Raw genomic sequence first — 13827 nt, 5'->3', positions numbered from 1 at the left:
TCACCTGAGTTGAAAGCTTAAGTGAGCTTTACTGATCACCTGTTGTCTGTCTGTAAACTTTTCACATTTTCAATTTCTGGGCCAATTTTTATCAAAACTGGTACAATGTATCCTTGGGTAAAGGGGAGTTAAAGTAGTAAAAGAGAAGTGCCAAGCCTCCTTCAAAGGGGAGATAATCAAGAAATGACTAAAAATAGGTTCAGGTCATTAAAAAATCTCAAGAACCAAAATGAAACTTGTGTGAAGGCATCCTGGAGTAGTGTAGGCTCTAAATTGTTCAAATCCTGGGAGTAGGTCGGGGTCACAATAGGTATTACAAGGGGGAAATCAGGTGAAAAACTGCAGGACAAGTTACTCAGGCAATGAACCATGGGCCTCTTGTTCTGCCATAATGTCAGGGGCAAATAATTTCAGTTTTAGGGACACTATACCAAAGAATTCCTTGACAAGCAAAATAAAAAGTCATTAGACTTTATTATTTGTGGGAACACAAGACTTAGTATATGTTTTGGATAGAATTCAACAAGCATATGCAAAATTATTGGGTTCCACCCAGTTTCTGTGGCCATGCAGATTAAATTTATAGTATTTAATGTTCATGTTACAATGTCGTTGCTATAGATTTTATAAAACGGGAAAACAAGATAGTGAATGAGGAATATAGATTTGTTGGGATATATAGTCTACTTTTGAAAAGTAATAAACTGTGCGTTTATAATGATGATGAAAGTTGATTGATAGTATGTTGATATAAAAATTTCCAATCAAGAATTATTTCATTGAAAGACATAACCATAATATGGAAGAATACTTTTATTTACAAACACAAAGGAACTTTTAGAAAATTTGAATACACTAACATCAAAATGTGCAACTTTTCAACACATAGTACGATTCTAGGTTAACCTTGGACTTTCAGTAGGGCGTGACTTACTCGTCACTACGTAATTTTAAATTTAAATCTCTCAAATGGCGAATAGATTCTCATTGGTTAAGAAATTAATAACAGCAGCAACTTTAAATTGTTGTTGACACCTTTCTGCCGTACGAATCATTATCAGTGGATCATTGATACACTCAATGACATTTGCGGGAATGTATATTTCAATAGTGACTGAAAGGCTGTGTAGATTCCAGACGCTAATTACGTAACGTCGAGAATACCACGCCTTACTGAAAGTCCAAGGTTAACTGAGAATTGTACTAATACGTGTACAACCATTCCATGCAATTAAGCCTAAGCTTTTTGACATCATAGACAACTGCTTTAAAAACAGAGAGTCATACTAACCTTGTCATTGGGTTGTGCGAAATTATTTTGTTATAAACATTCTGATTGTAAGTGCAGATGTCTAAGTTTCTAATTGACAATATCATATTTTTTTCGAGAACAGATCTTACAATCTGTCGGAATTCCAATGGGTACCTATTGCGACCCATTTATCCATGCAAAAACTTATAAATGAAACGAAAAAAAAAACTGATTTTGGCCCTCAACTCGACATTGTTACCTGTTTGCTTGCTCAAAGGCATGCAGATAATTTTGATGGGACTTTTTTTGGTGTACAAAGATTTTCATTACATTGCAAAAGAGAGGAAAATAAATAAGATGGGCCGGGCATATTTGGCGTGTGATCTGCAGGAATCATTTGTACGAAACATTTATTGTTTAAATGTCCATGATTTGGTTGGCTGACCAAAGCTGGACAGATTTTACAAACACAGCCATAGGATGTTTTTCATTTAGGTTGAAATACCTTAACATTAACATTAATGACCGTTTTTCTTAAGAGGTACAATAACATAGTAATGTTTCATAAAAAAAAAATATAAGATAAAAGGCATAGATGATTTAAGTGTACATGTTCATCAAAGCTTAAGTACATTAGAAGTACATTAGAGATTGGAATTGATTTCGTTCTCGGTGCAACTGAACCAAAATTAATTTGATTAAAATTTTTAATAAATCTCTACATGAAATGAAAATAGCATTGAAACTTGCATTAAAAACAAAATAACGCCCTATGCATGGCTCGAACCAAAACCTTTACACTTCTAGTGCACTAAACTAATAGCCTACCTTACTGAGCTATCACCGCTACACATACAGTTCATTTTAAAAGGACATCATTTACACAGTTGGATTTTTTTGGAAAAAGTTCATTTTTTATGGTCTCTGGGTCTTCTCTCCATTTTTTACAAATGTATATTCATTTCTTTGAATTAAATTGCACACAAATAACATTTCAATATGAAAGTGATGTAGGTACATTGCTGCCTGAGCAAGGGAAGGTGATGATTGAAAAGTTAAAGTGATCACGTTTATCATAGAGCTTGGTTGTTAGATTACCATTAACTTCTTTTTCAAGTAAAATATCCAAATATGAAACAGATGTTTCAGACTCTGTGTTATCTTTTATCTCAAGCTCACCGGGATATATCGTATCGACCTAAGAGTGGAAATAACCATTGTTAATTGACAATACGTCGTCGATATATCGAAATGTCGAGTTGAAGGCCACAACAAGTGTTTTTTTTCTTTTCACTTGTAAGATTTTGGACAAATTCTGCTTCATATGAATACAAAAACAGTTCTGCTAATAACGGGGTGCAATAGGTTAGGTACCCATGGGCATTCCAACAGATTATTCGAAGACCTGGTCTCCCAAAACAACATAGATATTGTCAATCAGAAACGCGTTTCTTTTTGATGTCAACTTCAGAGTACTTGTGTGTACAATCAGATTGTTTTCTCACAATATAATTTTGCAAATGACCAGATTAGTAATTTTACGAGCTCCATTTTTATTGAAAAAGCAGCTATCATTGATATCAAAAAGCCTGGACTTTAATTTATGGTAGGGGATGATTATACATATGATATATAAAAAAGAATAATGCTTAGATTTTGCAAAATATTTAAACTCCAAGCTTAAGATGAAGATATACATGTTGGTACCAAAGAAAGGTCTTGTCACAAAGAATACACATCTGAAGTTTGAAAGCCATACCTCCATCTCCCATCAAAGTTCTAGGCAATGTTATTTTTTGCGGACAATCGGACAACGGGCAGGGCAAAAATACTAGTATACTAGCATATCCCCGAATCTTTGATAACTTCACATTGCTCTGTTGATATCTTTTTAGCCAAAGATTGCGACATTTTGTATAAAACATTCTCAGATTTTCAGAATACTTATGACAAAGACCCTTCAATCCCCAAGAGAGAAGTAGTCTCTTTATTTGATAATGTTATAGCTAGCCAGACTTTTTGCTGAACGCTTCGTAGGTTTATATTAGTTATTACTTATTTTTTCCTCACAGATGACCAAAGCCACAGGCAAACCTTTGATTAAAAAGAAAGCAATGCTTCCAGAACAGGTTTTATCTGCAAATTGCACTTCTAGTGTATACTGGAAGAAATATATTAAGATAAAAACTCAGCTATTTTTTTAAATGTGTAAATATTGTTTTAAGTTAGCTTGGATCGAGACGTCTTCTGTTTCTCGTTTTCCATGTTTTGGAGGGTTTTTGGTCATCCTTTAGGAAGCAATTTAAAAAACATGGTCATAAAAAGAGAATGTATTGTCTCAGAAAGAAAACATCAAAATGGAGGTATAAATTTCTCTTTGACATTAATTTTATCATAAACCGACCCTAGTATTGCTTTACGAACCCATTCTTGCCACCTTCTTGTTTCCACCAAGCTTGAAACTGTTAAATGTATCGTATTGGTCTTGCGTAATTTTGTAATGTTTTTTACCACTTAACCTAATCTAATAATTATAACATTTATGACTTCCACCAAAACGCATCTCACACCGGCCAGGAATTACGACTTTTAGGCGGTGCGCCAAGACTGCGATGGTTGTCCACATTTATGTGCGGCAGGGGTGATTCTCTGACACCCAGCGATTTCTGTAACCCAAGTTTACGCGCCCCTCGGTCCCGTTTTTTGACAGACAATTCAACAAGAACGGATGCGTAATGCCGTTAATTCAGTGCGCGCGCGTGTTGGAAGGTCCCAAATGTGTTGGGTATCCTTTATCATTTTCACATGCCTTTGACGCGATTTTCAATTCTGTAATGGGTTTTATATCGTTTATTGGGAAATAATCAAATGCAATTGGATAAAATGATCAAGTGGTGAATTGCTGGTTCTCTTACAGAACTAGTGAGCTAATTATCGTCTGCTTCTGACACCCGCCTTCCTCTGGATTGGATCAATTTCGACGTAGTTGCTTACTAATCTAATATTAGTGATGTTTTAATTTGATAAGATTTACTTAGGAGATTTCTCTGTATTTTTACAAGGATGTAACCTACTTCTGAATAAAAATGTAGCCGAGAAATTTGATGTCTTTGGGGCTTTTGTGGATTACATTAAAGTGCGCAAAAATATTTAAACATAAGTTAATGTATATTCTCGAAGAAACGAAAAAAAAAATCCCCAAATCATTGGAAGTTAGTTTTTCTACGGGAAAAGAAAGAAAAATTAGAAATCTCTTACATAAAATCAATGAAGGCCGATTAATTTGCATCAATACTAGGAAGCCAACAGTTTGAACTCTTTAAAGGTTAAATGTCGGTAGGTCGTCTTTTTGTAGTATGTTAAAGACCATGGTTTTTTGCATGAAATATATGGAGGTAACGAACAGTATTCAAGCTCAAAGGTCCATTATACAATACAAAATTGGAGCAGAGCAAACACGGACCTCTGGAACATCAAAGGTAGGATCAGGTGTCATGGAGGAGTGGGCATCCCCTGCCGACCGGCGTGTTCTTTGATCGGGAAATAACGAGAAAAACGTCGACAATCATGGCCTAACAAATAGTATGAAAAAGTTCAGTCAGCTTCGAATAAATGATAGATTATATTCGTTGACAAGGTCATTGTATTGACCATAGAACTTACGAAATGATGACTTACATTTTTTTATTCGATAGCCAACTCACCTTTTTGAGTACTACAGTTTGTGCCCTGCAGATTGCGATATGGCTTCAAAATGTTCATTCTCACCAGCTAATAAGATGAATAAGTTGAATAAGTTTGATTTTTATATAAAAACATGGTTTCTGATTTCTTCCTACACTTTGAGCAGCCGTTTGTGCCCTGCATGCAGATTGCGATATGGTTTCAAAATGTTATTCTCACCAGCTAATAAGATGAATAAGTTGAATAAGTTTGATTTTTATAAAAATTATAAAAACATTGTTTCTGATTTCTTCCTACACTTTGAGCAGCCGTTTCATCTCTTTTTTGGCATACAATAGCATGTCGGTATCCTGCAGACTGCAATATTGTTTCAGAATTTTCTTTCTCATGCAAACCAGAGCTAATAAGGGGTAAAAAAATTATGTTTTTGTATGAAACATTTTGTCAGATTTCTTTATGCAGCATCCCTGGCGATGTTTATGATATGAATGATTGTGTCCTGTAAACCTGGTTTCCAGAAATCGCCATTCTTTTCTTCAGTAGCGAAATTATATTTAACAATATAATTAGTAATGTCCTGGAGATGTGAGGATGAATAGGGGTGTTCGAATACTAGTATTCATTTTCACCATAAGGGCCAAATGGGTGACGCAAAATACCTTATTATAGAATAAAACAAAATGAAATAAATTTAAAAAAAAATAAAAACCATTTTCCCAAAACTCCAGGCCTCTTATATTTTAAGCAGCATACAAACCATCTTTTGAAATATTATAAGATTTTGTTATATTCAAAAACTGTTCAAAAAATAAAGAAAATACAAATAAATTTGTGTTTTATTTAATTCTTCAATTCTATAGTGAATCTATATGAAATGATTGATTTATTGTACACATAGAGAGGCCCTCAACAGCAGTGTATTTCACTCATACGGAGACGACACCACTTGCTGGTGGAAGAGAACAAGATTTTGAAAGAGCTAGGAAACATCGGCACTTAGGGCCATGGAGCAGTGAGGGATCTTTTCTTGCCAGCACACTACTGCGATACGGGACCTCGGTTTTTACAGACTTTAAAGTGTAAATTTTCACTTTACGTCCCACAGTGAGATTCGTAAATTTTACGACTTTAAAGGGTAAAATTTACACTTACTTCGCAACTCTACAGCAGACGCTCTAACCACTGCGCCACCTATATTAAATAAAAGACTAATGATTTTAACTAATGAAAAAAATATAATTATTAATATATTTAAATAATTATTCAAATTCTCAATGTTTCAAATGATGGTATCATTAATCATTTCTTTTTATTTTAGTAAAAAGGTCAGGTCAATGTCATTATGGTTTCCTTTAAAATGCAATTCAGATGAAAAACAATTGCTGCGAAATATGCAAGTGCCATGTACATTATTTTGTGTTTTCTTTTTCTTTTTGCATAAAATATAAAAAACGAACAGTAATCCATCTCAAAATCTATTTAGACAATACAAATTGGGAATAGAGAAAAACATGGACCAACAAAAACACCGGAGTTAGGATCAGGTGCCATGGAGGAGTAATACCCTGCTGACCGATCACACCCACTGTCTGCTCCTTGTCATGACCAGGAAAGCGGTTATAGTCTTATAATTAGTATAAGAAACAAAAAAAAAAAAAAAAAAAATCCAAAAAAAAAAAATTTCATATCCGCAAATTTACAGTTTAATTAATCTTTTAAAACAGTTAACAAGAACTTAAGCTAAATACTTTAAATTAAAACATATATGATAACCTGTATTTCCTCATTGAGATACTAATTGCACTAACAAACAGTAACCATTTGTAAGCCAATAAAATTCCATTAAACAATTTTCTGACAATTCAGTTTAAGATTATATCACAATTGTGTCACTCTATATTATCAGAAAAAAATCAGATGCCATGGAGAATATAAGCATCCCTTCCGACTGTGTCACATGTGCATGTATGTTTGATATGCCTTCACTTTATATTCAAAGAAAAGTTTTACTTTAAAAAACAAAACCAGGAAAAATCTCTGTTGGCTTACAATGTCAATAATAAGTATATAAATACATGTATTTCAAAGTAAATTTTAAAAACGCCAAATCAGCATTTGACTCAATGATGAATTGAATTTGCTGACAAGGTCATTGTATTGACCATGTAACTTGCTGAATGATGACTTTAAACGAGACTGCTGATATTCGTGTTACATCAAACTCGTTTGTCAATAAATAACCTTGTTGTAGAAATTGTTCATACGCATGCCAGTGGATTGGCCACACATGCAGAAAGGCCCAAAACAGCATTATAGGCAAATTTTGAACCGGAATCCACAAGGTCAATTTTAGAAAACAAGTTCGACTTTTACATTGCTAGAAAATTTAACAAGATTGAAAGAGCTAGAAAATATTGGAACGTTCTGGAAAATGTACAGATTAAAGTGTAAAATTTATAACTGACCATAATAGAGCAAGGTAAAATGTAGGGCAGAGTGTAAAATTCATATGCTCTACGGGTAAATTTTACGAAAATGTAAAATTTACAGGCTGTATTTTAAGTAAAGTGTAAAATTTACTCTTTAAAGTGTAAAATTTACAGATTAAAGTGTCAAAAGCAACCCAGTATGCTTCATAACAATCCTTACAAACAAAGATACATACCGGTGTGGATGTAAGAACATGCTCTTGCGTGTTGAAGCAACTGCGAGATATATAATCCCCGTATGCAGATGATAAGGCTATATTGCTATATCAGAAAGGGAAGTTGACGATTGTTAAGTTAAAGTCATCACGTTTATCAAAAAGCTTTGTTGCTAGATTGTTAGACTTGTTAAATTTGTTTAATTTAAGTGACCTTTAAAAGCGATTTGTATGCTTCATGCATATACATAGATACAAAATGATAGAAAAATAACAAGTTCAACCTTTAAATAATCTCACTTGAAATCACAAGATTTTACCAAAATCATGTTGCTTAAAATTTTTTTTACAACTTTTTGAATTTCTTTATATACAAAAATTTTTCCAGAAAAGATTAAAGGCAGGCTTTTTTGCATATTATTGACTGCTGCTTTTTAATATACAAATGGAGCTCGTAAATTTACTAACCTGGTCATTGGTCATTTGCAAAATTATAAATTCTGATTGTGACACAAGTACTCAAAATTTTACACAAAAAGATAGCTTGAGTTTCTGATTGACAATATCTTTGTGGTTTATATAACAATAGGTCTTCCTGCCATCTTTTGATATTCTCAATTTTTTCCAAAAAATGCACCCCGTTATACCTTTTTTTGTATTCATATTTTGTTAAACATAATTTGTGCAAAATCTTATGTTAAAATAATGTAAAAAGATGATGTGAGCAATTTGAAAACCATCTATCCTTTTGTAAATAATCCAGAAGTAAAAAAATATAGATTACATGATTGTCAATTATTGCAATGGTTAATTTCTTTGTTTTATATGTAAATATAAATATATCTTAGTGAGTTTGATTATAAAGTGTTAATCCAACTTACATTATTCCCTTTCTAGAAACATTTGTTTCATTTTTAATACGGTGTATTTTATTATCCCAAATAAAAAAGAAGTTAATGATATATATAACAATTCCAAAACTTCATGTGATAAACCGTAAACGTGATGATTTTAACTTTCTATCGTCAACTTCCCTTACTTAGGGGATGACCATTTGATATATACAAAAAGTGGTGTGAATCAGATATGGATACTTAAAAATTCCAAAGAACTTTTGGAAATAAATAATTTTCCAAAATGTTGAAAATAAATTTTTCAACCTTATCACAACCACCACAGAGAAAATAAATAATCTTTTTGACCATGACTTCTGATAATTAAATATTGTAAAAATACCTTTTTTATTTGCAAAATTAAATTAATCTACACACAAGTCTTCAATTCAAAATTGTGTGTATTTTGCTTTCTAATGAACGTCTTTCGCTGAAATTTTAGAACCAAATAGTATTTAAAATCAAAAAATATTACAAATACTGGAATATTTTCTGTCAGTTTATCAACATGACAATGTGCACTTAGTAGGTGTGATGAATAACTTTGAAATACAAACCAATTCTTATACACCACAAAAGATAAATTTTGTTTATAATTTTTCATTTATTTTGACTTTCACAAATAAATTAAAAAAAAATATACACTGGCAAAAACTGATTTTGACGTCAAGGGCGGAGCAGCCAGCAAACGTAAAATTTTGTGTATCGCAATGTAGAACTCTTTTCCAGACAGGGCGACCTCCCTTAAAATTTCAAAGTATATGATAAAAATAATAATAATGTGTTGCCATATATACTTTTTTTTTACAATTAATTCAATATTTTTGTGCAACCATAGTTTTACTCTTAAAATACACAAAAACCCAAGAGTTCCAGTGTTGCAAAATCGGCACTTCCTAAGGCCCTTTTCATTCAAAGAAAATTTTATGACTTAATAAGAGACTGTTTGATTTTTGTAAATTAACCAATTCCTACAAAAATTTTACTCTCATACATATTGAAAAACCTAAGAGCTTGCATGTAGCTTTGCTCCCGACACTTTTCATTCAAAGTAGGAATTACCAATATTAATTATGTTTAATTTGGTTCATAAAAACCAATTTTCATATAATAGTGCCTTTATGGTTTTAATGTTTCAATAATTTCCGAAACCCCAAGAACATCAAAAGGATTCTTGGGTTTACTCCCTTGGCCTCCACCAGGGCTTTTGTCCAGGACCCACTGGGGAATTTCCATGGGTACCAATTGGCCCCATTAGCACCTTTTTTTGTATTCATAAACAAAGTTATATCTGCAAAATCTTATGCATGAATCCTGTATCCGAATATGGTATATAAATGATAAAGTATTTTAGAATCAATTGATCAAGGTACGGTAATTTCATAGAAGAATATAAATAATCTGTCATCTTTTTCATAATTTTGAAAATAAATAATCTGTCCTCAACAGTCATGAAAATAAATAATGACTTTAACTTTTCAAAAAAATTTGCCAACTTATGCAGCCCCCCCCCCCCCTCAGGATCAAATGGTCGTCCCAATTTCTAAAAAGAGGTAAATTATTGACAAATAACTTGATGAAACAATATACCTTCATCACCTGCGCATGGAAAAACCTAGTGAATTATATATGTTTCTCAGTTGATTCGATACGCAATAGCATTCTCTACGTGTAAACAAGTTCTAAAACGAGGTAAATTGTTGACAAATAAGTTGATGAAACAGAAATATCAACATTCATCATTTCGTAAGTTCTGTGGTCGATACAATGACCTTGTAAGCAAATAGAATTTATCATTGAGTCAAATGATGTCTGACGTTTTTCATACTAATTGTTTTTCCATTATTTATACACTGAATTAATGACGGATTTTCCGTTATTTCCCGATCATGACAAGGAGCACACAGCGGGTGTGACCGGTTGGCAGGGGATGGTCACTCTTCCATGGCACCTGATCCTACCTCTGATGTTTTGGAGGTCCGTGTGTGCTCTGCTCCTGTTTTGTATTATTTTATGGACTTTTGATCTTAAGTACTGTTCGTTATCTCCATGTGTTTCATTTATATGCAATTTCTGGAGTCTAGTCTTTGAATAATCAGTTGGAACTCACATCGAGCCCCGTTATAAGTAGACCTTGTTTTGATAATTACACTCCGCAGATTTATCGAAAAATTCCACAGTATTTTGATATGGATTTCAAATCAGCATTATATAACGAAACGTTTTTTATAATTAATATTCATTTTCATTGTTGTGATTATATGATATATATTTTAGAATTTGAAATAGAAATACTCCTAAAAACCTTACATATTTGTTTTATGTTTGGATATATTACTAGAAAAACATTTTGATGATAAGTATAAACTTTATGATAAATGTGATGACTATCTATATCAGCTTCTTAATTAATGTAACAGAATACATGTACCAATATCAACTGTATATGGAATTTATGTTTCCTAGTTGAATTGATACCCAACAGCATATTCTGTGTACGAACCATTTTTAAAACGAGACTAGTTGTGGATAAATAAGTTCATAATACGATATTTTGTTATTTCTACAGTCGTTACAATGTCCTTGTCAGCAGATACTATCTATTATCGAGTCGTATGTTGACTATGATTTCCATTCAAAGTGTAAAGCCATTATTTTTACACTAAACTTTCTACAACTCTTTCCGCACACCCGATCTCATCTAATATCGCAAGACACGAAGGGGATACTTACTTTTTATTGTTCATCAACCAGAATATATATAATTTTATTCAATTTATAAAGTCTGACCTTTATTAGGTGCTTTTCTAAAATTTGGTATTTTTAACACGTCTATCTGATGTTGTCCAAACTACGTAGTATTTTCCCGAATATCATTGATGTAATTTTCCAGGAACAATACAAAAACCACATTACTAAGCGAAATCTCTGTTATTCGAGCACGTGTATTTTCCCCTCACCTGATCACTCAATTTGTAGTCCTATTCAGACTTAATATGATTTTACGACAAAATTCACTTACAGGTAATTATTTCTCTAATCTCTATGTACGAGCGCAGTCACTACCTGCCGAATTTGAGATTAAAATTTTTAGTAACAAAGATCCCCCGGTCCCAAGGGGACTGTCATAAAAGATTTATTTTTTTGCTGCTAATATCTTCATTTAGTTAAGGACGTCAGCGCGCGGTGTCCCTATAGTTGTTCTCATTATTCTCAGTAATGAGACTCGGATTTTGTGTTTGTAAATTTATCCTTGGTCCCTAATCTAATACACAAGTCATATTATTTTAATGATTTTCCGATTCAAGATCACGATACATGAACATCCGCGTAAGATAAATGCTTGGTCCCCCGATAACCCTCCAACTCCCTGGTGGATAAATCCCGGCAAATGGTGTACATATTAATTTATTAATGTAAAGATGGCAAATTACATTATGCTTCGTTAATTTGTATAAAAAAATTCTAAAGCCTATTAATCTATGCTCTTGTGCAACGTGATAGAACTTTGTTCAGGATAAATAGAGATCGGGATCGAACCATTCCCAGCAGAGTGGGGAGATATTAGTGAGGCACCCGGGAAAAAAAGATCAAGAGTCTAGATTCTGTAGTTTATAATGCAAAACAAGAATTTAATCAGGGGCCTTAATTCCAGGTGAGGCGACATTAAACTCGACACAATGTGGATTTTAGATACTATCAGGTTTTTCTTAATTGCAAAAGATAATCTGAGTATGAAGTCATCCGAAAGAATTTAATACAGAAAATGCGATACTTGTTTTTTTTAAATTCTCGTTTAAAGAACAAACAAGAGAATGATATAGCACTCGGAAAACTTAATATGTTTATTGATTAAGTTTTAGGTTATTTCGTACATGACTCTCAAAAGAATAAAAAAACATATCAAGCTATATATTTCATTTAAATCTTTTTTTGAAGATAGTAGTTATTCTCATATTTCGGAGGAGGAAATCTATCAAAGAGTGAGAAAAAAAATCTATGCTGAGTGAAAAATAAACAAATGAAATCCTTTTTATAAAAAAAAATCTTTGAATTTGATGCTATCGTAAGAAATCATAGAAAAAAAATTACACTCAGTTATTTGATCGGTCAAGTTTTTTGCAAAAAGGAGGATGACGACAATTTAGATATTTAAAAAGTAAATAAAAATAAAATTGTTAAAAACAAAACACTAACATAACTAAAAAACATGTATGGTCGAGGGGGGGCTAGAAAGGTTGATTATATTCATACAAAGTGAAACTGGGAAAAAATTAACTTATAGAAAAAGTTGGACCAGCCAATCTTCCGCACCCTTCCCAACTTCTTAGAGAATACGCACCTCTCATATAATATTTCTAACAGTAGTACATGTGTACATGTATACATGTACCTATCTTGAAGATCGGCTTTCTTCTCTAAAATCTCTCACTCCTCCGGAAAATAGGCTCTAAAGAAGAATTTCACCCACGGAAAATATCTCTAGAGTAGGATTTTCCCTCACAGAAATCCCACAACAGATTCAATTTTCTCGGGGAATTCCTATTTTGTGTTGCTGAGGCCTTCAATTCAACATTTACGCAATAAATGTCCATTTACTGTAACAATGAAACATATGGAGATAACGAACAGTATTCCAGATCAAAAGTCCTTAAAACAATACAAATAGGAGCAGAGCAAACACGGACCTCCAAAACATCAGAGATGGGATCAGGTGCCCTGGAGGAGTGAGAATACCCTGCCGACCGGTCACACCCGCCGTGTGCTCCTTGTCATGATCGGGAAATAACGAAAAAATCCGTCGTCAATTCAGTGTATAAATAATGGACTAACAATAAGTAAGAAACACGTCAGTCAGCATTTGACTCAATGATAAATTGTATTTGCTGACAAGGTCATTGTATCGACCACTGAACACTGAAATTAAAAATCCAACAAATAAACAAACAAAAAATTTACAATTTAGATAATACGGTTCACTTACTTGTCAAAGCATGCAGTCAAAGCATGTTTTAACATATTTCAGAAGAACTGGAAATGAATACGACAAGACTAATGGTAATCCAACTTATACTCAGGGTTCCCTTTCTGAAGAGGACAGTCTTCGAAATCATGTAACATTATGTCAATTTTTAATATTTTTAAATTTTCCAACACGGAAATGGAATTTGAAGTACTATCCAAAAATTGATTTCTAAACTACATGAAAATTTTTCACAAGAAAGATATAAAGCGGGTTCCACTTATTGTTTTACGAAGCCTCTTTCAACAGCAATACTAGTGAAGGATGCCAAGTCCATCATAGTCCCGGTACCAGATTCATTCTCCGATGTTTTTGTGTAAAAGCTCTGCTT

The sequence above is a fragment of the Saccostrea cucullata genome, unplaced genomic scaffold, assembly GCF_032062105.1.
Source record: "Saccostrea cucullata isolate Sc308-1 unplaced genomic scaffold, CSIRO_AGI_Scuc_v1 ctg1198, whole genome shotgun sequence".
NCBI classification, from domain to species: domain Eukaryota; kingdom Metazoa; phylum Mollusca; class Bivalvia; order Ostreida; family Ostreidae; genus Saccostrea; species Saccostrea cuccullata.
The sequence above is the reverse complement of the archived record's forward strand: the minus strand, read 5'-3'. Positions refer to the sequence as shown.